Here is a 22,389-nt window from a genome sequence, read left to right as displayed (position 1 = left end):
GCACACACCGGAGAGATGGTTTTCATCTCTTTTCTCTCCTAGGCACCCAAATGCTTTTCTTTTGTACCAAGAATTATCTCCTGGAGTGCTGAGTTACTGAGGAGTTTCGAACCTCTGTCTGAAAACTGTTTTGAATATGTCACAACAAACGAGATATTGTCTCAGCAACGCAACCACCGAACACAAATAGTGCAAAAACAACGGGGATGCGACAAAAGTTAAGAAGAGAAAGGAAACTCAGTGTTACAAGACACAGTTCAAATGTAAATCAAAGCACCCTGAAAAGAAATGAATGCAATTCGAGAATTAATTCCTGTTATTTTCAGTTTCTATTGCTATTTTGGTATTATTATTTTTGTATCTGGTACTTCCGTTCTCAATCTTATACATTTATGATATAGATATACCCATGATTCCAGAGTCCACTTCCAAGCATTTTGGAAAAATTAATAATGTCACTCTTTTTCACGTTAAAAAAAAAAATACCATCAAAGATGGCTGTAGCAGAGTAATTAGGAACCCATTTATCACGAAAAAAAATCCCCAGTTTGTCTGAATAGAAGTTGATTTACATTTTTGACCCACTCACTGGGAATATTTATCAAAAGAATATTCAATCCCCTGATAATCCTGTTTCACTGCCTAACAATATTTGGTGGAAATATGCGTGCATATTCTGTTGGTCTGAACTTCTGTAAACCACCGTGATAATAATGATACATCACTTTTTTTTTTTTTTTTTTTTCACATGTATACCTTTTCACCGGAGCAGAGCTCCAAGTATTTTATACAGCAGGTCAAAATGACCATTTTGCAGATGGCAAAACTGAGGCACAGAGCTGCCCAGTGCTTCACCCAAGGATTATTCTGCTGGATCATGGGGCATGTGGCCTTGGAGCACGATCCAGGGCACAGCAGCTCTCTGTGTTTATAGACAAGTGAATAGAGGGTTACGTCTCCACCACGTTTTGCAAGGGGCAGGAATTCGTCCTGCCCACACTCTGAACTAGCTCAGCTCCTGCCAGCTCTGAAACTAAAGCTTTTTTTCTTTTTTCTTTTTCTTTTTTGTTGCTAATAGTTCCTTGTGCAAAACTCGGTAGCATCCGCACTTGGGAATTGCACACTCAGGTTTCAGTGTGTCGGGGCTGCAGGTTTGTCCTGCGCATTGGGTGGCTCATCAGGACACGATATTACTCAGGACTAAAACTTTTTCAGGTCTTTCTCGGGGAACAGATGAACACAGTGGACAACAGAGATATTTCTCTGACCAAAGCATGAGGAAAAGCAGAGCGAAGCCGTTAAAACCTGGCACAGACTATTTATGTAAATCCATCCACTCAAAGTGCTACTGTTTCAGTGCATCTGCCCCATGTCAAGAGTTTTTACAAAAGCTTAAAAGAAACAGCAGATCCTCACCAGCCTGGGTACTCTCTGCATCTTTCTTAAAACCAAAATACTACCAGAGGGGAAAAAAAAAGAGAAAAAGAAAAAAATAAAAAATAGCTTAATGTTTTATTAATTGTTCTATAACTCTCCCGTTATTGAGGAAATGCCTGTAAGGAAGGTTTCCAAAGTCATCAGCATTAAGGAAAATCCCGTCAGTGCAGCTCCAGCGGAGACATCCTGTGAGAGCACTGCGGAGAATGTGGGAATGGTCCCCCGGCGCGGGCTCGGGAGGCTGCCCGGCTGCAGATGTTCATCCCGTCCCACCCGCGCCCGTCAGGAGCAGACTTCCAGCCACCCCCATTGTTCCCCATGCACATGGGAGAGTTATTTATTGGGGAAATTTTAATTCCCTTATTAGTTCACAGCCATAGTGTTAATCGCTACCCACGCACTCACCATTCCCTTTATCAAAAATAAAAAAAGAGTCAAAATTCAACTTCAGGTGAGCAGTTGAAGCAGCTGACCTCCAATTCTGTGCCCGGCTCACATGGCAAGGTTTGGGTTCAAAATGTATTATATTATATTGCAATTTATTGATGTATACATGCAGATATGAATTAGACTAAACACAGGCAACAATTCGATCTAATGCCTCTCTCTCAGTATAAACAAATCATTATTAAAATTATAAAATGGAATAACATTTTCAAAGTAAGAGCAACATATATAATCAGATTTACTGTATTTTGAAGGCTTAAAAAAAGGACACAACATAGTTCAGTCTTCCGTTCAGTAAATTCAGGCTTTATTAAAATACAAGTATTGAGCACTGCATAAACATTTGCAGTATATGATATGCAAAAGAGATAGTCCATTGCTAACAAGACCAAAGCAAAATACATGTCGAAAGTTTCTTTGACTGAATGTGTTATTTTGATAATCATATATTATCGGTGGTTTGTGAGCAAATCTGTAAAAACAGATCATAGAATGGAGGGAAGAGAATTCATTTAAAATATACTTTCTGTAAGATATAGTTCAAGTCCTTTTCTTTCTTTCCTCAGACTAATCTTCCGAATAACTAGACAGTTTCAAGAAGACTGCTACTGCTCTCTACAGTTTAAATGCATCCACTCCTTAATTACAGTCAGTAATTGACTTTGTTCTGCTCCATTCCAGTCATTCACAGGAAAGCAGTTCCAAAGGCTTTGGCTGGTAAATCCCATTTAATGTGCAGGTTTCCTATCCCACTTTTATATATTACCTCCTTAGGATTTCTGATAAATGGTTCTTGGAAAGGATTGCTAAACCATATTTGCACTTTGAACAATCGAATTTTCAGCACCCTTGGGAAAAGACATCAGTAAAGAATGCTAGCTTTGACTAAACCTTGTGATTGAACAATTTATGATCACAGCCCTAAATGATGTATAACTAACAACGAGCATAAATTGTTCGATATTAAGGCGCGCTAACTCACCGTCCCTGCATCCGGCGCTGCTGAAATAGAGGGACCAGATTAAAAAATAAAAGACAAATCTGGGGGCGGTAAAAAAAAAATAAAATATGAAGTGCTCTAGATAGAGCTGCCAGTTTCCTTTGTGCCAGGTACTTTACTTATTTGAATATTTCCTGAAATCCCTCTCTTTGCCATCATTTTTGCAAAGGCTACAGTCTGGAATTAGCATTACCTTACCAGGCAGAATTATGATGCTGCTGTCGCAATAAATACCCACAAGGAATGACAACTGACATTAACCCTCTTATTTGCAAAGAGTGTGCCCTTCACGTTGCTTATAGAAGAACCAGGACGACTGGATTCTTTCTTTCTTGCTAGAGTACCTTGGAAAAATCACTTGAAAGGCTGAATCCACTCACGTGGTACTTATGCAATGAATTTAGTACAGTCCTGCTGTTAAGCATTGATCCTCTGAAAATATCGGCTCACCGCAGGTAAATGTGTGTTAAATTCGATACACTGCTGGGCTGCCAAGAAAGTGTGGGGAAGGGTGGGGGGAAATGGGAAATACTTTTCAGGATATTCTACTTGTGGTTTATTAAGGATTTGTCTTGTCACCTTATAAAGCTGCAAATGGAGGGGCGAGCTTCTTTTGCGTGTCCCCATAATGATGTACCAAGGTCGTTTTCAACAAGATCCTAAGGTATTAAACGAATAGATGCCTATACAGCTCCAGGAAACATGGGACACCGTATCTGATTAATATCATTGCGATTTTATAATATATAAATATACCTTGGATCCCACCCAGGATCAGCAGGTCTTAAAAATCCTACAAATACTATATTTTTCCTGTCCCGGGTTGTGCTCTGGGACATGCTATTGTGCCATACATGGCTCTGTTCCTCCGGGACTTCCAAACCTTTACAGATCACCTGGATCACCTCTTAGAACATGTCTCAGAGAGTCTTCCCTTTCATGCTATACCTACATCAACAGAAAAAGAGATCAAAGCCAGAAAAGTGCCATGGAATAAGCTCGGGCACTTCTGTCCATAGTCTTCCTGCAGACTTTGATCTGCTGAATACTACACTGCTGCGAAAAAGAAAAGTCTCCTTCATGGTAACCTGCTAGTTCTTTACCAATATACATTTAGAGTTACAGAATTATATAGAAAAATAAAAGACCTTGAACATCATCGAGTCCAACTGTTACCCTAGCACTGCCAAGTCCACCACTGAACCATGTCCCCAAGCACCACATCCACACATCTTTTAAATACCTCCAGGGGTGATAACTCAACCATGTCCCTGGGCAACCTGTTTCAATGTTTGACGAGACAACCCTTCCGGTGAAGAAATTTTTCCTAATATCCAATCTAAACCTCTCCTGGCACAACTTGAGACCATTTCTATAGATGCATTTGTTTCTTACATTTATTTTAGGTGCAGAACAGGGATGAAGGCAATTTTAGCAATCCTACTGATAGGAACTCTATGGAGATATGGAAAAGGGTGATAAATTCACACAGCAAAACAAAAATACAAAACCGTATTATTGATTCATTCACTTCAAAGTGTACTTATGCATCTCTGGTGGCTGTAACTATTATTTGCAGTGATGAACTATTTTCAGACAATGCCAAAAACAAACTTTCATACAGGAAGTGGAGAATCCTATAGGGAAGGAGAAATGCAGCAAAAAAACCTTCACAGTCTCTACCCCGCAGCAAAAGGGAAGAGAGCAAGCAGCTCGGGAAGTGTATGGCTCACATATATCCCACGTATGGCCACCAAGAAACCACCACACAGTTCTTATTTCAGCCAAATACTGAAACAAGCCATTGTTCAACTCCCTCTGAATGTGGGACATGAAAAAAATACTGGACCATTGGGGTAAAGCTTCATATAACCCACCCCAATGGTTCGGTGTTGGATTATCGGACACTTCTGGACTGAGGAAACCCCACCAAACGCTAAGCCAGTGCAGAAAACCTAAATTTTGATGTCACCTGGGACTCCCACGGCTTGCAGTGAACACTAAGTGATTTAAACTTGGATTGACAGATACCTCTGTGTGCAGAAATTCAATAAAACGTGTTCCTCTTGTTGCACTGTGCATTGGGATTGCTGCCCTTGATATGTGTAGGAAAAAAAGGAAATGTGAGTCACTGGAGCATTTCTAGCTCAAAAGCTAACGCTCTTCCCTTTTCTCACCTCTCCCTTCATCTCACCTTGCTCCCTCACAACGGTGAGGTTTTTTTCTGATCATGTTAATCATCCTGATTCCCCATAACGAAGAGGAATGTAGGCTTTTCCCTCTATTTTCCTGAGATATTTTTGCCAGATGGGATCTAGCCACCTAGCACACGTAATCAGGACATGCCACTCTCCATCTGCATGGCAGCCGCCTGGGCAGGGAATGGAAAGGTGGGAAGAGAGTCAAAAAGAAAGGAAAAAAGGAAAGAAAGAAGACAACGAATTTTGTCTCTCTTTCTAAATTTTCTTAAAAAAAAAATTAGAATATAATATAGCTTGAGTATAAATACATAAAACATAGATACTCCTATGTCCACATCCCCAGTAGAAGTAGAATTAATTAAAGTTGGGAGACACTATGCTCCTTAGTGGTTTAATTAACTGGATTTGAATTAAACAGGGACAGAGACATGTAAGTTTTTAAAAACATGTCAAAAGTCTAACTGCATTTCTGGAAGTTGATCTCAAATTCTTTCTCACAGATAATCCAGTCTCTTGGCCGTGTTTATGCTGAATGAATGAGCAGCAGAAAGGATAAATAAAATATCTCTCTGTGCTGTACTCTAGCGAGCTGAGAGTCTAATATTCAAGAAATGCAAGTAAAAGTAAACAAAAGGATTAGAATTGAGCTGTGTTATATCCATACTGCATCACATATCTATTATATGATTCAGCCTATCAAACAGAGGTAGTCATGGTTATGCCGATAGTTAAATTACTTCAAGGACTCTGAGATGTTTATGACTACCAAAGAAATTTCATTATCAAGCAGATTGTCTGTCTCATATTACAGTCTGGCTTTACCAATCTAGCAGTCCTTTGGATGTCGAGCAAAGTTAACATTGAAGTGATGGGGAAATATCAGCTTGAAAGAAAAGGTCTTCAACCAATCTTTCAGAAAAAATGATATTTGCTAAAAAATTTTGTGAGAAAGTATCTGCCTTGTGTTCCCAATGTTGCTAGATGTTAAGTAAATATAAGCTGATTGCAAAAAAGTTGCTTTGGCAACTCTCTTATTAAAATGCATTTGTAACCCCCATCTGTCATGAAAGTTTTGAAAAGTTTGTTTACTTTGGATAGCCGCCTTATCCAGGGTTACCCCAGCATACAATGATAGCAGTCTTCAGAAGTTGTGTGAGGAACAAGCCACTGGGGATCCATTTTTGTTTTAATTGGCACACACAAACACTTTTCTGGTCTGTCAAAAAGATCAAGCTAATATGCATGGCGGGTGTTATATTCTCAGCTTTTGGGAGTAGTAAAGCTCCCTTTATTTAAGTAATTTAAATGATAGACTGCAAAAACTTTGCAAGTCAGAAAAATGTTTTATACTTTCTTTGGGAATATTTGTTTTAAGCAACAGAAAATGTTCTACATATCTAAAGATGTTGAACCTTATGTTATAATTACCCGGTTTCTTCTGACTCTGTAAAAATTACTGTGCAAACCAAGCGTTGCAAAGAGGCAACAAACAGATCCTGTGTTTTCACAAGTTCTGCAATATTAGCAATTGTAAGACCAATTGCTGCCAGGTGTTTATAAGATATGTCTTCAATTGTGTTGCCTTGTGGTATGACCGATTTGCACATCCCTTCTCCGGGAACATTCGAGGGGTCATCGTATCAAAGCAACCTGCTCGTGTACAGTAAGTTGCTTTTTAGTGAAATTAATCTATTGTTTGGGGTATACACGTAGATCATTCTGAAGCAGATTCAGCAGTCTTAAGTCTGGGGTCTAACTTCCAAGAAAGAAAAAATTCTTAAATGAAACTGTGTTATACCAGTGATGAACAAATGATTTTATTTTTTTTTCTGGTAAATTCCTAGGATTGAGTCCTTCAACATAATTACTAATAAAACAATGAACTCTGGGACTGCTAAGAATAAGAAAATCTTTGGTTTAGTGTTTCCCTTCTGCTGTGCAATGAACTCATAGTACATACCAGTTTCTACTGAATTACATTAATATTAGCAAGGAAAGAATCGGGTCTTCTCTCTGCACTATAAAGCAAACATTTTCCTTTCCTTCCTGGCTGTGAAGCATCTCACTTGCAGAGGAACTGATTTATAGCACTTGTAGGAACACACTGAACACATCAGAGGTCACGATTAAAGCTGATTAGGTCCTGAGAAACCAAAACTTCTCCTTGGATTTGGAGAGGAGGTCAGGCTGGAGAGTCCACAGAGCCTCCCTGGAGGGGGAAAGATCCAGTGCTCTGCCAAGGGTACTGGGACATGTTCACTGATACCAAGGAACAGCTTATTGTTGTCCCTTTTTCACCCATCAGTCCAGGTCTTATTTCTTGCTGCCCTTGGAGATATGTGAAAAGAAAGGGCATGCTGTTTGAGCAAAGAGGAAGGTAAGGAAGAGGAAGGTTTCGGCTAAACATCCAAGGAACATACTGGGAGGAAGTATTTCCTGCTGATCTGCTACACTGGTATCATGCCTTATCGTGGACTACTTGGATTAGCCCCTGAAAAACAGACATTTCCTTCAGAGTGCAAAGAGCAAAAAGGAAAATGTGAGACAGGCAGCAGATGACCATCCTGAATGTCAGACACCTGCGTGTAGCCTCCCATGTAACCCCCTGCCAGTTCTACCCTCTCCTCCAGCCCCATGGACGGGCTGCCCTTGCCATGGGAGCTGGATGGATGGACTTCTGCCAGCCATTATGCCAAAGTCAGGGGAGATGGAAGTCATCAGACTTGGGAAGCAAGAAAGAAGTGTCCCCAAAACCAACTCGCAGCAGAGAAGCAAAAGATAATAATTAAGATACAACTCAGCCACGTCTGTGCATAGCGGGAAGTAGGGGAATAGACAATTGCACATTTTGTCCACAGATGAAGACTAAAGGCAATGTATGAATACCTACTGCAAGCTACTTTTCTCCTCGGAGTAATATTTTACTGTTATTGCCTTTGCAATCTGAAGCCATATATTACACCGCCGCACACAGAGATATTGGCAATGGTTTCCTAGAGAAGTCCTGTCTTTCTTAGTTTTACCAGCTGGACAATACCTAGTGATGAATGGCCTTCCTGTCCAATTTTATATGCATGCTATAACACTTTATGATATATGTGAGTGAGACTCAACATGATCAGTCCTTGTAACAAACAAACAAAAATAAAAATCAAAGGGACAATGAATGTTCTACTTTCCGTGCAAGCAAAGAGATATATTTAAAATATATATGTGCTGTGTGAAAAGATTTCATTTTGTTGACTCTCATTTTAGCCAGAAATTTATTCATCAGTAGTAGAGCAGTTTACAGCTGCATTATTTGCAGGAAGAAGCCGGTACTGGCTTTTAGTATTTCATTTACTGACACATGTCTCCTATTAATAAGTGCTGAGATTGCACAATAAGAAAAAGGAGATGTTGCTATAAGTATCTTTATACTTACAGTAATGTATTTGGCCACGATTATAAGTGTTTATAAAACATTCAAGAATCGTTCCTTGTCTACTTAGGCTAATGAGAACACCTGTTAACTTTAGAGCTGCACAGACTTATTTGCATCGAATTCAGGTTTTCGCATACTGTACATCACTTTTTGAAACAATTAGATGTTTACAGAGAAATATAGCTAAAAGAAGAACAGCAGCTTGAATGCCCTCCAGCCCAAGTCAATGCTAATCCTGGTTTGAGTGAAAAGCAGAAATCTGCTGAATTACAATACTGACACAAATTCAGTTAGCGGCGAACAAAGGTGTACCTGCAAATCCTCTGATAGCAGATGTTACTTTGGGGATTGATACCCGCTGTCGAGTAAAGCATCTCTTAGAGATGAAAAAGCACTACTGAATGGGATTTTTCATTGTTATATTTATCTTTTTCTTTCTTTTTTTTTTTTTTTGTGACTCAGAAGCTCTCTGTGCACTGAGCGTGTAGAACATGCAGTCATTTTCCAAAATAGCTGTTTACATTATTTTATTAACTTGCCAAAAGCCAATACAACACTGCAAGAATCCTCCTACTGCTAGAGATCCAAAGAACCATCTCTGCAGTAGAGGGTTTTATGGCCTGGGGCAAGGAGGCAGGAGGTCCCTTTCTATAAAAACAGGTCTACTGAACGGTAAGTATAATATCCTGCTGCTACATGACCATGCCTGCTATTGTTTAATAACAATGTAAAACATCAAAGTTGGTCCATGATCAGAACACACACTCTGCCAGCTGTGTCAAGTTCCTAAGCGTTGCAGGCAGGAAAAATGTAATGGTTATCATCTTTCCTTGCATGCAGGGAGCAAACAATGCATAACATCTTCAGTTTGCCTCTTTCCATCTTTGCTTGTAGGTAAATATCAGAAAAAGCTAAACAGGACTAAAAATGTTTTGAAACAAGTATTTCCACTGGATATATAAATATATATATATATATCTATCTATCTCTTAAATATCCATTTAAGAAAACAAACTTTTCCAACTACAGCAACTGAAAAGATTTCCATTTTAAAAATTATTTAGTGTTTTAATAAAAATGATGCTGTTAAGATTTAGGACAGAGATGAATACTCTTTTTCACCTACCTGAACTCTTATTTCTAAGGAGTCACAACCTTGTCAGAAAACTTTCACGGCTGATACCATGCATACAGTTATTAACAATGAATATGAATATTTCAAATATCATTCCTAAAATGTTAATAGACTATGAACCTTTCTTACAGAGTTGTGTGTTTATTTTCATTTGGGGATGAAGCTATTTTATATTATAAGCAGCATCACAGTATAAATAGTATGGAAACAGTGTTTCATTCAATGAATAATATCTTCTAATTTTTGAAGTTAGAAATTCTTGTAATCTGAAAAAATGGAACTTTGTATGTCTCTAGATTCTTGTGATAGTTTCAAACCAGTTTTCAAGTGTTGGAGGATCCTGGGATTTTTCTTTAGATGTTCTGGAACTGCACTGACAGCACTGGAAATGCACTGGCCTTTAAATTTATCAGCCACTCTATGTAGTAGTGTAGTAATGACAGAAGGTTACTCAAAATGTTATTTAAAAATATCACATAACCAAAATATCAAATTATCTTTTCACAGTAGGTGTCTAAGGGGAGCTTTTCTAGGAAGGGAGAATATAGCTCAGAACTCAGTGAATTTCTTACACTAACTGAATTTAGTCAGCTAGCAGTAATTGAGTGAAAAACTACTGAAATATTTGACTATGTAGCTTACAAACAAGACAATCTACTTTGATTGATTCTGTAATGTATTGTTTTTCAAGAAACACAATGAAATTAGAAAACAAATACAAGAAACATGTATCTCCTCTCTAGATCTTTGAGTTTCCAGTATGAACTGGGAAATATCAAATACCAAACACTAAAAGCAAATATGTTATTTAAAAATATATATATAATTTTTACAAATATTGAATTTTTAAAAAATAATGTAGGTTTTTCTCATGTATTAGAACATGATGTACACTTTGACATCTGTCAGTCAAGCTTCTGGCTTTCACACTGGACAATCTGGAGGGATGCGCCACAATGTGATGTGGCATGCAGAAAAATTGAAAAACTCCATTTTTCCAAAATAAAAATCACATCTTCTAGTTTTAAATAGAGAGAATGATTGCAAAATATTTGGCCGTCAAGACTGTAAAGATTGAGGTTGGATAATCAATAACGTTTGTAGTTGAATTACCCACTGATAACAAGTAATTTCCTGCTATTCGTGAGGGGAATTGGGAAGTGGTTTTTGGGAATTTGGCAGACTCTCTCTCTTTTCTAAATATGCTGTGTCTGAAAGCCTGATACTCTTTTCTATTGCAAGCTTTGGGATGGTGCAGTATAGGCAAATGCAGGTTTGGGGTGACAGCTCGTTCAGGAACTTAGGGATCTAAATATAAGAGAAGCTAAAAATACGCAAAATTACCGAGCGCAGGAATGGCTGAGTATTTGGGTTTTGAGTCCTCCATGCCATAATCATAAGACCGTATTTATCTGGAGCCCCGCAACACCGTGATTGTTGCTCCACTTCTTATCACTAATAAACGTACAGCACATATGACAAGGAAATAAATGGTGGTTTAAAATGCATTATGGCCTCCTCGTGCAAAGATGTCATCATTGCATATTGATTCAAGCACTGTGCATGTGCCAGGAGGCTCGTGCTTATCCAGCAACACAAACTGGAGATCCAGAAGGGCTGTTCCCAGAGCATCTTCCCGCAGACCCCCGATCCACATGCTCCTTGCCCTTCCCACCATGTTGTTAGAGATACTGGGTCCGTTATCACTCTCATTGAACTCCATGGCACGTGACGACTCAAAAGCAACGTCCGATTGGTAACATGTGCTTTAAACTTGGAGGCAAAATGGAAAGCCTTAAGGAAACTGGAATTTCAGACTTTCGTTTCTGAAAGTGTTATGTTACCCAGTATTACAATCCCACCCGCGAGCTAATCCTTGCACCGTTCTCCTGCCACTAAAATAATTAAGAACGTTATCAGACTCCTGACTCTGACAAAGGAAACTGAGAAGTTACTTCCCAGTGATTTGGGGGACTAATTCATTACAGCAGAGCTGGAAGAGCTGACTCTCTCTCCTACTCATGTCTATGAGCAGATACGTGAAAGTGAGTTTGAACTATAAACAGAACCAATTACATTAACATTTCCCAACACTTTCAAGAAAAAAGACTAGAAGCTTTTGTTTGTTTTGCAAAACTGTGATCCGCTATGCTAATAAAGCTAAAATTTGATTAAAAGAAAAACATTCAAAGCAGAACCTGGCAGTACAGCTTCTTATGTGCTTTTCTTTCATCTGCTGGAGCACGGTAGCCCTGATTCAGCAAGGTACTTCATTAAGCAATATCCAACTTTCAGAATATGAGTCCTTGCGCTGTTTTCAGTCACAAGACTGAAATGAGCAAATCAGTCAGAGCAAAAATAGCAGAAAAGTTATATTTATTCACAGAACGAATATTTCAGGGAACAAAAGATATGTTAGTGACAGCCAGTAAGAGCTGCATGTAAATTAACAGCAGAACCACAAGCAACAAAGTTAGCTATCACTTATAAGCCTCACAGCAAAAGAAAGCTCTACCTTCTAGCCCAACCAAGAGAGGAGAACACCTTATCAAGGATGTAGAGGAGAAAAAAACAAAACCAACAACAACCTCCACCACCTATCAGTTCCTTCACTATTAGAAACAAACCCAAACTAGTAACCTTATCTGCCTACTTGAAGAACACAGTATCAGAAAAAAAAATAGGATTATTTTATTTCTTTTTAATCTTTGGCTGTACTAGTCAAAACACTGCCAGATCACATTGAAAAAAAATGAGAGAAAAATAACTATATAAGAAATTAGACCTAGTTTTCAGCTAAACTTTGGGTCTTCAATTGCCAACCATACCCATAACTCATTCCTTTTCTTCTGAGAACAGGTGAACTGATTCTCTATTATAACCAAGCTCATAATGTCTAAGATTAACTAGAAGTCACTTACTTAGAAGACGACCTTACAAAGAATTAAGGCATAAATTAGATACTGCCAGAACTTAACAATTAAAAAAAATAAAAAATGCTGAGAGTTTTAAGTGTTTAGAAATTCAATTATACCATTTCATCTCTTATTGAAATGCAAACACACTTAGGCTGAAACATTGGGATGTAAAGCACAGAAACACACCATATCTAAATAAACTAGTGAGAAATACTAAAAAAGGTGAATATTTGTCAAAACTCTCACTTAACAAAGAAAGAGCACTGACAGCCATATTATACGGGAAAGCTGCTTTTATCGAAGGAGAGAACAGGATCTCAGTTTCACGCTTAAGTCTGAATGATAACTCATTGCCATTTTTCACTGCTTTTGCTCGATGACAGGTCATTCACCTCACTACTGTCACGCGTTACAAAAATTAGCAACCAAGTAAATGAATCTAGATCAGTCCCTACGTTTGAACTCGCTCATTCGCCTGTACGCTCGATTTCCCACCAGAAACCCGTTTACTGCATCACAGGACCAACTTCACAGCCGACACGGAGCAAGAGAGCCGGAGAACCTTGTGAATTTTCCCAATGTATCAGACTTACAGAAACACCTGTGCTAAATAACTTTGTGCTGAGCTACTGTGAAAAGTGGCAGTGTTAAACAGCAATCACAGTTTCTGATTTGTCACCGAGCTGGTTACTCTTCTGCCGGAGTCCTCCGAGCTGTTGTGCAGAGCGTGAATGGTACCCGTTTAAATCTGATTGCCTTTCTCTTTATTTGCATTGTTATAGTCAGGAATTTCTTTATTTATCTCGAAGTATCGTCGTATCAATACAATGGGAGTTGAGCAGTGCCTGATAAAGTTGAAAAAAAGCCTGTTTGCAAACGCCTTTCATTTCTGAATTGAAACCTTTCATTCACTGACTACTATGAGAAGGTGAGAGGAGTTGAGGAAAATCTTCGAAGGCATTTGATTTGATACAGGTTTAAAAGCATTATTTCTCTTCTTTAAAAGATACCAAGTACAATATGCAAAGACGAAAGTACTTTAAAATTAAATAAACTTAGAAAGTCGCTGCCAATCCATCCCTTATTAACGACTGTAGCTGTGATTTCCATTTTACAAGGAAACAATGCCCTTAAATCTGCACAAGCACTTAAAAAAGATGCATTTGCATGTATACAGAGCTCATTACAGGCTTTAAGTGTGTTAATGATCAGATGGAAAACTTGTTCAGACAAATTATTGACTCTGTTAGTGAGGATCAGAGAGACAGTAAAGGTACTGCAAGCAGGTAGGGAAAGCTGCAATTAGGTTTATTTGAGGATTATCTCACTTTGCCCTTGCTAGAGTAATAAACAGCAGCAGCCCCAGGTCTGGGAGACAATATCAAATACCTGCACATATCTTCACACCTGGGCTGTGAAGATGCAGGTAGAAGCAACCATTGCCACTCATGGCAACATCACCACTATCAAAACCAATTCACTTTTTACATCTTTAACCCCTTTACATGTGTTTCCTACCTACATATACTGCTCTGCAGTTCTTCAACTGTGGCAGTGGCATCACAGCAAAAGTCCGGGAAAGCGGGAATAGAGCTGTTGCTAGTAATGATTCATCTTCAGTGATGTCTACATCAGTATGAGTAGAGACTGGAGACATGTTTAGATGCTACACTCAACCTAGAGCGAACCGAAACCAGCACACGCTTAGCCAAACCTTTTGAAACTAAGGGGGGAAAAAAGAAAGTTGTTGAAAATCTACTACTCTCTGTTTTAATCAAAATTTTAAGTAATTCCTGATTTTCACCAGACTCCAGGCAGGAGAGCACAGCTCATGGTATTTAAATGAAGCTCCCACAACATTTTGTGGCAACACGATATTTTATGGCAGCGAGTGCAAAACACAGCAGCGGCACCACTGTAAACTTTGAAACATTTCGAAGAACATCAAGCACCAACTGCACTGCCAATATAGTTTTAAGTACAACGTGGCGAGCTAAAATTATGCAAGCAACCGTTTCTCACACAAGTAGTCCCAATGATTTCAGACAAGGGCGATATCTGCGATGAAGATTTGCAGAAGAGGACACTCAAAAAGTATTTTTTTTTAAAAAAAGTACTTTCCAGTGCAAAGAAGGTAGCAACACCTGGACTCATGTTTAGGTAGGTTTGTCTGCGCTCTCGCGATTCTCCTTTCCTACTTACATGAAGTGTGTTACAAATTCATAATTCATATAAAGTGAGAATTTCAGTGTTTTTCTTTTACTAAAAAGCCTATTGTGAATGGCCCCAGGACAACTCCCCCAGCCAGGTAATTTAAACGGCAGAAAAGACAGGCAGATACGTTATTTTCAACAAGGTCCCAAGGTGGCTTTCAATTAAGAAAAACAATTGACTGATGTTTCTCCGTCTGCTGCCAGCAAGCTCTATGTAGTATTTCTAGAGTTTTTTCTCCACTCTACCCAACATGTGGGCTCAGTGTCAAGCTGTGAGTTTGTAAATCTTTTTCAGCACTTATCAGAGCTCAACATGAATTATGGTATTGCCAAATCTGCTTTATGCAGCTTTTTTTACACTCGAAGAAAATGCACAGTCTTATGGTCAAAAAGAAATGTTTACGTACTTGCAATGGGAAAATGCAGTCGGTTGTGATTGAACCCCAGAAAAAATATTTCCCCCTAATCCTGCGTCTTTACTGTCTTCAAACTTTGGAAACCTCTGGGCTGTCGAGCTTTCTGTGGTGCGTGTGGTTTCTCTATGTACCTTTATTAACTTTATTAGCTAAGATTTTATTAACTAAGGCTTTATTAACTAAGATTTTATTAACTTAATGCATGTTTGAAAAATCCCTGCTACTTCTGTGGATGACTCGCCTTAAAACGTGTGTTAATCTTTACTAAAATACCTTCTTTTTTGCTGAGGAATAGGTAGCACGGAACATAAATCGGCCCTTTTGTTGAGGGCTAATAAACTTTGTGCGTGCGCGCGTGTGTGTGTGACTTAATACCATTATAATAATATTATATGGCAGGCAAAAATATAATGAAAATGATAATTTGCCAAAAAGATTTAAAAAACACTGAGGTGTTACCTATCAAAAGTTCTCCTTCTGTCTATGATACAGCACAGATTGCAATCGTGACAGTAAATCTGGTGCTATTGTTAATGCCATGGCACTTTGGTTTTTGGCTTGCTTCAGTCCAATCTGTGACATGCTTGTGAATATCTTTCTTCTGTTCTGTCTGTATGGCATATGGATTTCTGGGATACAACGTCAGACCTATCCACATAACAAGTGTTCAGAGCACCTTATCATTTTAAAAAGCCAATTACTCAAAAAGACAAATGTGAAATGTTTCACATTTAATGATGAGCAAATCTGCAAAACAAATGCAATTTTGCTTCATTTGAAAAAGTTTAGTTTAACTGTAAATATTGCAATGGAGTCCCTAGCAATACACACCACGGGTAGGGACAGGCTCATTTTATGCATATTGTACATCATCACTGTCACTTAAATCTGCAAGATTTTTCCATGCTAAGTTGTTTTAAATAAATAGAAAGAAATGAGATACAAAAGACTGAAATATATGCTTCTGAATAGACTGTAAAAATGTCACTGCTAACACTGAGCATTGGACACTTAAAAAAAAAATATTTTGAAAGTCTCACCCAAAAAAACGAAAACTGCATATGTCTACAGAGGTAAAGGTCAGTAATGAAACAATTAACAGCAAAAATACCAATCCATTTTTTAGAAATATTTGTCAATATATAAAGAATGTTTTGTACTGCACATAAGTGCTCAATTAATCCTGGATTAGTGGCCGTATGTCATATTCCCAGACTGAAACGATATCAGCTGAAGAACTTAAATACACACAGGTTCAAAGCAAGATTTTGTAAGGACTTCAGGAGCGCAGAAATTGCTACTTTCTGGTGCAGTACTAATGAAGCTCACGATTCAATGAGATTCTTAAGAATATGCATAATATATAGGCTCTACTACTGAGGTCAAAATACAGTACAGTAGAATATTTTCTTTTAAAGATAGGCTGTAGGTATATATTTATGCCTACATGTCTGCAAAATATACAGGCACATGTATATCAGCCACTGCTATAGACAATTTAAAGATTGTCAGTTATCTAAATTGTAGGTGCTGAGTACCCGAGAAGAAATTAAAATGATTATTGTCAATGTAGGAGCATTTTGGGCTCAAAGGCTAGGAGAACACTGATATCAGTGGGAGTACTTGACTGAGCAAGGCAAATGGATTTATGCACAATATTTAAAATACATGGGAAACATATAAACAGTTTTTAATATTGAAGATTTTTGTGACTAATTTGATTTTTAAAACCCTATCACTAAACTGAGAACATTGGTAACAAAACACTATAGAACATGGGAAACTGAATGCAGCTGGCACTGGTAATTTTAGAAGAAACTAATCTTGATATTTATAACATCGTGTAGCAAGCGGAACGGTTTTACCAGGCTGGAAATTTTGAAATACAAAAAAGTTCACCTTTCAACTATTGTGCTTTAGCCCTAATGCACTAGGAAACAAAAAAATCAGAAATCCGCTGTTGCAAGGCAAATATTAAGAAAGTTTATAATGATATATAGCCATTGAGATACCTTTTTAGACAGCCTCTACACGTATTGTATTTTATATTAAATTTTTGTAATCCAGCTCAGGGACGTAATATATACAGCTGAAAAATCAGTTCATAAATTGTATTTAGAAAGACAGAAAATATGCTGAGCTATAACATTAGATAAGAACCTTGTTTCAAATACATTCCTTTTATTATTTTTTTTTTAAATTTCCAAGCACTTTCAATTTAAGGTTTGATGTTTTTACCTGTAGCATGCCAGTTATAATGAACTAATAACTAATGCATAAAAAAGAGGGCATTTTACCCTTAATCCTGGAAACAGCTGTAACAATAATTCCCAAAATATTTTTTGCTCTTGCTGCACAATAATAAGCGTAAGTGTATGTAAAAACCTGTAAGAGGATGCAATTTAGCTCACAATTTCATTATGGCATTTAATTCCTACGATTTTTGTATTGTAAGGGTAAAGTAAACATTCATAAAACATAATAGACCAAATCATTTCATAAAGTCAGCCATATAATGTATTTAACTCCAAGTGATTTACATCCGAGGTTAATTTTTGCCAGTGTCTTTAACGTTCAGGAGTAACGAAGAGAGAGGAATATGTGATTTTAAAACGTAGAACTTCAATGAATGTGGAGATTTCAATTTGCAGGGGACTCTGCAAACATTTAGCCTGCTTTTATACTACGTGGTTTTGCTTTTTTGCTTCTCCCTTGCACACCCACTCACCAACTTTAGCGCCGCGTGGCAGATTTGAATGAAGTGAAAAGCTCAATGGGTAATTGTCAAAATACTTTCATTTCTCCCACTTCCACACCACAACCAAATACAGCCCGGAGAGTCTCCCGCTTTTCCCAAACACCCAGAAATCGGCAGCATCCACCTGGAGCTGCCGAAGAGCACTGCTGAATCCCCCAGATCACATCTCCCTTTTCAATTCCAGAAATACACCTTGGAAAGAAGCACATTTCTCTCGAGTTTCGGGCTCTGATGACAAAATTGCCCACCACCCAGCTCCTGCAAAAATCTGTTTATGCACGTTCTCTCTCTCCTAGTATTACAAAAAAGAAATGTCAGTAATAATCAAGTGAGGGTGCTGAATTAAAATCTGAAATCGCTAACAAACCGATCTGTACAAAAGTGTCAGTGTTAAGATTTCCAGGCTGGGGGTTGAGCGACAGAACGAGGAGCTCAGACAGAAGAAAACAGCTCTCCACTCCGGTACTTTCACCCCGTTAATCTCACATGTGCTTTGCCACGGATTTCTTGCTATTTTATTTTTAACCTCTGCTACCTTGTGGGAAGCGGGCTATTCCGAGGGTGCTCGCAAGCAAAGCTCTGATTTTACAGATGGATGTAAAGCACTGTTAAATGAGAGCTTTAAGAAGGACTTTTTCAATTTACTTTGAGCTTAATCTGAAGTGGTTTAATCACAGCTTGTACACATCGTCTTAAAAATTGTTCGAAGGCGGGGTGGGGGGGAGAAGTAATAATCATGTAGGAAATCGTCGCGACAGATGCCGGTTCCCATGATCCCATTTACACTTTTAACATCATTAATGAAAACCTATCTGGGCAATACCTGTGTCAGGGAGGTGTCAGGTGGTCATTTGGCAAGAAAGAACAGGCAGGAATCAGATCAGTATTTTGAAAATGGCTCACTTTTCTTTTTCTTTTTTTTTTTTTTGTGTGTGTGTAGAGCGTTAGTGGTTTTTTGGTGGATTTTTTTTTTTTTTTGCACCTGTTATTCTAAAATTTCTTTCAGTTACATTTCAAAACACTACAGTTGGGATCTCCTTGCCAACCTGAGATGGCATAAGCCTGGGTAACAGAACAAAATGTGAGAAGGTCCTTCTGTCTTTAACGCCTGTTCACCAATGAATCAGCCTCCAATTAATCTGTTTCTTCAGTAGGAGTTTAATAAAAGTCAAGCACACACATGTTCAGTCTTGTTTAGTATTAAAGCTGTGTTAACATTATCTGCCTAGCCAGGTCAAAAATCTTATATAATTAAATGCCAGAAACCATTTCAGAATTTTAAGGGCTTTACAATTTTCTGTAAGTAATTGATTATGCAAGGCAGGGTAGTTTAAATTTAAAACAGGATAGTGATGAGTGTGATGTCACTTTTCATTACATATTTCAGAAAAGTTTGTTTCATGGCCAAACTACACATAAAACCCAACTTATTAGATTTGCTATTTTGCATTTTTATGAACCAGGAAAAAAAAAAAAAAATCAGCAACCCAGATTTCCTTTCCACATCACGAAATACGAACTGAGTAGGTTGTGCACATCCCGAATTTCCACGCTGTCAGTCAGGCTATCTGCTACAATCGCAGAGTAGGTTTTGCCCTACTCAGCTGTTCCTCAAACTTGGCTTGGAAAAACAAGGTATTAGAATACCAGGATTATACTACATTACTCTCAGGGGAAGTGAGGTGGGAATGAAATCCATCAGGCCGTACAAAGAGTTAAATAACCACAGTCGTGAGTCAGAACGATACCTATAGCTCAGGGCAGGCAACCAGCAGGCTTTGTTTGGAAAGGTATGAGGAAAGTCCAATCTCCAAATAAATAGAAGCTCTCTGCATTGATTAAAATTCAGATTTTTACCATATAAATGTGGCTATGATTTCTGATTGACAAAAAGAAAAAAAAAGTTTGAGACAGAAATAAAAACAGGAAAGAAAAGAAACATATTAATCACAAAGACAATTTTATGAAAAAGTGGATCACGTCTAAAATTCTGCCTGTAATACCTACTCTTCATATTCCAGTTAACAGCACTGAAGACACTGTTTCCAAAGAAAGTTAAGAGCAATTTAATTCCTGCTGCCACCAAATGTTCAGCAGAAGATGTGATTTCAGGCACCGTGCTGCATCCTCGGTCCCCTCCCAGGCACCCTCTGCTCCCGAGAGGAGTGAGGTGGTCTTAGCTTTTCTCCTTCTCCATGTCTCTTTGAAAGTCTCCTTTTTTCTCCCTTCCCTTCCCAAGGCTGAAAACCAGATGTGCCACAGACCTCTCCATACACGTCTCCCTCTCCATCCTCCCCAAGACGAATTAAGCAGTGGCATATTCTAATGACAGAACGTAATGCATAACATATACGACAATGTATAACAACATGGAGCCCCAGCATCCAGGCTTCTCAGTCTGTGCCAATAAAGACATCCAAAGGAGGAATTAGAGAAGGCTTAGGAATAAAAATTCAAAGAAGGTCTTAGATCAAGCTGTCGTCATTCCCAGGTAGAAGGACAAAGAGAAAAAAGAAAAGTTGAGCATGTGTGTCTAAACATAAGAATAGCTCATAACACTGAAATTAAGTATCTTCATAAGTTTTAAAGCATAGCAAAATATAGGAAAAAAAAAAGAGTAAAAAAAGAATCTGAGGGACATGAGAGAAGGGGAAACCAAAAAAAAAAGCCATTAAATATAGAGCTACTGAAAACTCAGGATGCTTATAGCAACGGAGGACAGCCAGCTTTGGATAAACAAAGACAATTTTGGAAGTGGCACAATAAAAATAGGTCAGTAATACGTATAAGCAGAAATTAATATGATGGAAATGATTTAACAAGCCAATATACTGTGCTCCATACAGTGCCATGATCATTAAGCTGGTGAATGGGTGCTAATGTGGTAGAAGCAAAGCAATGTATAAAAAGTCAAATCAATACAGCAAGTACAGACCAGCATGTGAGCAGAAATAAAGACAATCGAAACCAACAGTGCTTTTAGTAGAGTGAGCCTATAAAATAAAGCTGATCGATATACAGGTAAAGGAACAAGCAGTGTAGTCACAGCAGACTGAAATACAGGCAGGTATCAGTTTAATGAAAATATATAACTCAGTTCATTCTGCCAATAGGGTCGGGCTGGCTGAGTAATGCACAGGACAGAAAAACCAAGCACTGCACCAGTAAAGCAAACAATAACATAAAAACGTCAGATAAATATTAAAATAAAGGGAAGCAGCCTTGCAATCTCTTTTTAGGCTGGCAAGCTTACACTCAGCAACTTTAAAATATACAACTTTCTGTTACTTTTTATTAAAAACATGATTAGACTAATAATTTTCTGTTCCCATGACATGGACATCTGGTAGTTGTGGCTAATAGAAAAAAGGCAGATGTCAAAGAACTTTAATTATGACCTCAAATGACTCTTAATATTCTGTTATTTGGTTTTGTACTAACAGAAAATGAAGTACAGTAGTTTTGAGATGTGAGCAAATGAGACTATCAGACATACTGCTTTTATACTGGGCTTTATTCCTACGTACACCTAAACCCTGTGCTTATAGCTGTCACTAGTAAGACCTTTTCTTTGAAATTTCCAGATTAAAAGCATATTGTAATTTTTTTCTATTCCTACTCGTTTAGTTGCTTGCAATAAACCATTTTCCAGTTTCCTTTTAAAGTAATTCAATTTAAAATGAAAAGTTTGTAAATAAACCACTTGTTTTTCAACCAAGATCAATAAAATACAAAATAACCATTATTAAAAAAACACTTTAGTTGGATGTTGTGTCTGCTGTCTGCTTGAAACAAGGACATCTGGAGATCTGGGCAGTGCATTTGCTGTGGTGGTATGTGAACTTTACTTTAGGATTAGAACAAAAATGGCAGCTTCATAAATGTCTACACCATCCTTCAGAGAATAACAGGCAACCTCCTGAACTACAGTAATGAAAAGTTGTGGTTACGAAGCACATTTTGAGGAGAGGGAAAGAAACTCTGTCTCTTTTTGGACTGTAACTCTGAATTTCAGGCAGAAAGCATTTCATTTTTTTTTCTTATTCAAGGCTGTGTTGAAAATCCAGCTAATCTTTTACACATCTATAGGAGCATGAGTATAACTATTACCCACCTACACAGGGGGAGAAATGGAGGCAGAGGCAAAAGGCTGTAGCATGATGCCATGCGGCAGCGTGGCCAAGTCACCAGAGAAAGCTGGGAATGCCACCACCCCTTGGGGACCTCCATGTCTCACCCCTTCGGTGCCTCACTCCTTTGAGGAAATTCAAACCAATTCCTATCGCCAACGCCATCGGCGTGATGTAATTCCTTAACTCGAGGGAGCGCGGATGCCCGAGGGGTGAGCAGTTCTCCCCGGAGCGGTGATGCTCGGCGCGGTCCCCGTCAGCACGCGGTGACGGAGGGGTTAGCTCGGAATTACAGGAATTGACCCAACCG

At 38.3% G+C, this 22,389-nt stretch overlaps 1 protein-coding gene across 1 annotated transcript in view; it reads right to left on the bottom strand.

Annotated features, from left to right (window-relative positions):
* The window catches only part of ARHGAP15 (Rho GTPase activating protein 15), a 334,864-nt gene that overhangs the window by 163,728 nt on the left and 148,747 nt on the right, over positions 1–22,389 (bottom strand). The window lies entirely within an intron of this gene.

This window comes from Tauraco erythrolophus, chromosome 8 (genome assembly GCF_009769465.1).
Source record: "Tauraco erythrolophus isolate bTauEry1 chromosome 8, bTauEry1.pri, whole genome shotgun sequence".
NCBI classification, from domain to species: domain Eukaryota; kingdom Metazoa; phylum Chordata; class Aves; order Musophagiformes; family Musophagidae; genus Tauraco; species Tauraco erythrolophus.
Note: the sequence above shows the minus strand (reverse complement) of the source record. Positions and strands in the feature narration are given on the sequence as shown.